We start from the raw sequence: 4,870 nt of genomic DNA, 5'->3' as shown, positions 1-4,870 counted from the left end.
TCATCATGTTTGTGCTCCGAGGAGCCATGTGATTATTATTACTATCAATGCAAGTGCTTCGAAGAAGCCTTCGGTACCATCACATCAATGATGAACCGGCATCATGATCACATGCAACGGAAATATACTTGCTATTCTAGCATGCATCATTTTATATACTTAAGTCATGGCAAAAGGACTGCTTGCCTTGCTCACGTAAGTCCTCGGGGTCTTCGAGGTCTTCCGCTCCGTCCCCGAATACTCCGTCTACCGTCAACTACGTCGGAAATAACCATAGTAAGCCACACATCCAGCAGAATAAAAGTGTTATATAAGTAGAAGTTATATTTTTCTTGGACCTCTCTGGTCATAATAAAAATACCTGAAGCTTCTCACAGGAGATTTGAATCATCAAGGATTTTTGAATAGGTGAAAGGAGCAATATGTGGCCATTGAATAAGCCAACAGAAATCTTTCTGTTAAAAAATGAGTGGAGGCACCCATTTAACAGAGAAGGATTTTAGAAATATTTAGGAAGTGGTTTCACTGGATTTGGAGTTGAGATGAATATTCTAGGGATTTAACAATGAGGATTAAATAGCAATAGAAGCTATTTATTTATTGTAACAGAATGAAGTTTGATAAAAATGTTGACCAAGTCTGTAAAAATAGAGGATGATTTAAGAAGGTTCTGGAAATTGGAATCACTCCATTTGGAGTTGATTTGAACCCTATATGATTTTACAAAGGTGGGTAAATATATTCAAATCTGCATTTGAATAATAATATCACAGAAAGTTTTCTTGGAAAAATGTGCAAGGCACATATTCGGATAGAGCTTGATTTTAGGATCCCGCAGGAGTTTGAATCAACAGATTTGGAGTTAGAATGAATTTGTAATGGATTTTTGAAGTTGAAGCAAATCTGAAAAAGAGAAAAACTTAGCTTTGGGGGCTATCCTGCGCACTGGCGCTTGGTAGGCCTCTAGGCCGGCCCAGCTGCGCTAGCTGGCCAGCTAAGCCACGCAGGAGGCGCCCAAGTGAAGAATACGCCTTCCGGGCAGGGAGACGGCAAGGGTGGGGGCGCTGCCACTTAAGTGGCGCGGCCCACCTGGCGGTCTCGCCAACCCGCTGACGTGCGGGGCCCGCGGCCCTTCTTCAACCTCCCGCCGAACGGGCAGCAGAGGAGGAGGGGAGTCTTGCCGCCGGTGACCCACGCCTCCGTCCACCTCTGGCTATGGCCCAACCGTCGGTGGGCACCAGGGCCACGAGGTGCGCCCAACTGGGTGGCTCCTTCCGGCCGAAGACGGCCCGAGCGTCGCCGGTTCCTAGGGCAGTGGAGGTGGCCGCAACCTCCTCCAGTCCCGGGTCCTTGGCGCCAAGAGAAGGCCCAAAGGAAGGGGAGCGCAGGGGAGGTTAGGGCGAGGGGAGCCTCGGTCCTAGCCAAGTTGGAATGGAAGCCGCCGGCGAGATTCGGCCATGGGAGAGAAGACAGAGCACGGGAGGAGAAATGGGGTGCCTCGAGGGAGAGAGGAGAAGCCAAATGGGAGCCAGGGGAGGAGGAAAGAGATAATGGGGGCTCGGGAGAGAAGATAAGAGAGGAGAGAGAGAAGGACAGCTCGGGAGCTTTCTGGAGCTCTGAGAGCACGGGGAAGACACGCGTCTCTGGGCATCTTGGAGGCTAGCTAGCATCGTGGAGGGGGTTGGACCAGTCAAACGAGATACCCCGGTGCTCTGAGACGCGATGAAACAGTCGAAAGAGGCCTGGAAGGAGGAGGCAAGACGCAGAGCGCCCATACTGCAGGCCAGAGTGGTGGTCACCACGGCCACCTGTGCCTACAGGGCCCAAACGACCAGTAAATTATGTTTGGGAGGTGGGGCATTCTACCAGGAAGGTGAATGAGGAGTTTGGTCCCTAGTGGGGCTGATTTGAATAGGGTTTGACTGGGCTTAAGCTTGCAACAGGAATCTTAGGGCTACTAATGAGGGCACTAGCAGAAGTGATAATGGAATAAAAACATGTCTAGCACTCTTGTTTATAGAAGGACTACAAGACTGCAAAGTTGCAGCTCGAGAAAACAAGTGTAGCTAGTACTTGCTGTTCAAAACCAAGATTCAGCCAGAAATCTATTTGAAGAAGTGCTGCTCATTTTTCCTACATGAGCATGCCATAACTTGGTTCTAAATGATTCTTTGGCACACAAGGGAGGCTTTGGAAAGAATTGGGGGTCTTGGGTTAAGCAGAAGAATGGAAAGAAAGGTAAAACAGTGCTGCCAAGGGTAAAAATGAGAGAAACTTACAAAGGGACCTTCCCCAATAATTGACCAGTGGCCATGGGAAAGTTACTGGAGGTGAAATGTAACTAGTTGAGGCTGTGGTAGAAAGTTGAGCTCAAGGGTAAAAGTAGAAGGGCCAATAGAAGCCAAATTAGTGAGTGCACACAAGGTGTTTGATCTGTGGTTGGGCTACCAGATGAATTCCAATGGCTATGAAACTTAACAGGATCAAATAATAGATGAAAATAGGCTTGCACACCAAATTTGGGATTTGCTGGACAAGTTTTCCAATGTAGACTTGGAAAACCCTAGAAATGGGCAGAAATGAGTTTCTTCTTAGGACCCTATTCAAATAAATTCCCACAAATCCAATATTTGTTGTAGGGGCATTATTTGAGCATTAAGGCATGCACAAAAAGTTTGAGGTCAATTGGACAAACTTTATAATGTAAAGTTTGTCTAAGTCAGAAATCAACAGAGAGGGTTTTGAGGGTTTTAGGACAAGTTCCTCTATTCTCCTTGGGTACCACTTGGTGTGGATGCCTCATTGGAGTACTAGAATATGTCCACCAAATTTGAGCACAATTGGAGACACTTCACAATGTAGAGTTGCTCAAATTTAATTCTGGACAGACACGGTTTTAGAGTGATTAGGGGAGCCAAATCAACTTGGATTGAAATGAAACTTGGCAAGATCATCAATAATATCATAGATGTCATGCTAGAGTTTTACTGGAATTTATTGAGAATATTTCTTATAGAAATATTCCAAAAGCTTGAAATAGGCAGCAATGGTTTTGGAGGGGTTTGCCCAATATTTTGAACATTAGCATGTGTTGAAACTCATAAATATGGAATAAATATATCCACTGAGTTTCCCTAAATTTTCTTAAATATTTTGAAGGCAATAAAAATAACTTTCCTTCATAGGAGACCATTTCTGGCCTCATAGAAGGGCTTTTAAATAAAATAATAAAATATCCTTTAAAATAATAATAAGATGGTTTTTGAAATTCATTTTGATAATAGGTTTTAAATAAAACAATTGGTGCAAAAGAAACTCCCTAATTTGAGGACTTGTAGTACAAACCTCATTTCAGGGGTTTGAAGGTTTAATTCAAAGAAAAGCTTTTTGGTGAAAATAATATTTGGTAAAACATATATTTTTCCTAAACACATGGCATGATCATTAGGCAGGAGATCATGGAGTAAGGAGGTGATTAGGAGAGTGACAGGATCCATTAGGTATCAAACACTAGTGCCATTGCTCTAGCAAAGGAATCATTGTTTCACAAGAGGACCAGACATATAAAGCGACGCTTCAATGCCATCCGCGATTACATCAAGGAGGAGGACATAAATATTTGCTAAGTGCACATGGATCTGAATGTTACAGATCCACTGACACTAGTGGAGAAAGGGGTATTAGAACCGGTTGGTAAGGGCCTTTGGACCCGGATACACATCCGGTGCTACGTATCCGGGACTAAAGCCCCCCCCTTTAGCACCGGTCTCTTACAAACCGGTGCTAAATGCCTCCACGTGGGCGCCGAAGAGTGTGCGCAGGCGGAGGACCTTTAGAACCGGTTGGTAACACCAACCGGTCCTAATGTTTTTTTTTCTTTTTTTTTCCTTTTCTTTTCAGGGTTTCCGATTCCGTATTTCGGTGTTTCCGTGTTCCGTATTTTCAGGGTTTTCGTTTACGTGTTTCCGGTTCCGTATTTCCGTTTACGTCTTTCCGATTCCGTGTTTCCGATTCCGTGTGTCCGTGTTCCGTTTTTTACGAACACGGAATCGGAAACACGTAATCGGAAACACGTATCCGGAAACACCGATTCCGTGTTTGCGGTTAAGTGTTTCCGATTCCGTGTTTGCGGTTAAATGTTGATGCACCAAATAAAAGTACATATATACATGTAACATGAAGTACTGGACCGATTATCATTACATAATTTGAAGTTCGTTTCCTATAGCTGTATACTTGCATAGAGAAGGGAGCTGGCTATTGGTTCATAGGATGGAAAAATTCTCCGCCTTCATCTATGACTTGCGTGAGGAGAAATCCTGCCAATTCCTCTGCAACTGCCTTGCAACGTTGGATTGGTCTTAGCATCGCCCGCTTTCGTTGCAGCTTTAAAATAAGTAGATGAAAACAATTAAGTTATGAACAAAACTAACATAATTGATGGCAACATAAATAAAGTTGTGAAGATCCGGTTACGTACCTCTAGATTTCTGGAAGTACGGGATTTCTCATTGATAATCCTGTGAATGTACTCGCAAACGTAGTATCCACAATAATCAGTGCCCTATGGTTGTTGCGGGACGCCCTATATACGAGAACATAATTCAGTCAAATTAATAATAATCAAGAGAATGGTAATGGTATTGAAACCAGGGTACGTAGTACTACTTACTTTGTTAATCTGAAAGTGGAGCTTGTCTGCCCATGTACCGGGTTCTTCCTTGATGAACATTTGCCAAACCCTGTCCGACAAAGAAAAATGAATACAAGAGTTAATTATTACTTACTTGATATCAGGAAATGAACGAAAAAGAGGCCGATGAACGAAAGAGGCCGATATATATATACCTTTGAAGCATCTGACGCGCGC

The sequence above is a fragment of the Hordeum vulgare genome, chromosome 7H, assembly GCF_904849725.1.
Source record: "Hordeum vulgare subsp. vulgare chromosome 7H, MorexV3_pseudomolecules_assembly, whole genome shotgun sequence".
Lineage (NCBI taxonomy): Eukaryota > Viridiplantae > Streptophyta > Magnoliopsida > Poales > Poaceae > Hordeum > Hordeum vulgare.
Note: the sequence above shows the minus strand (reverse complement) of the source record.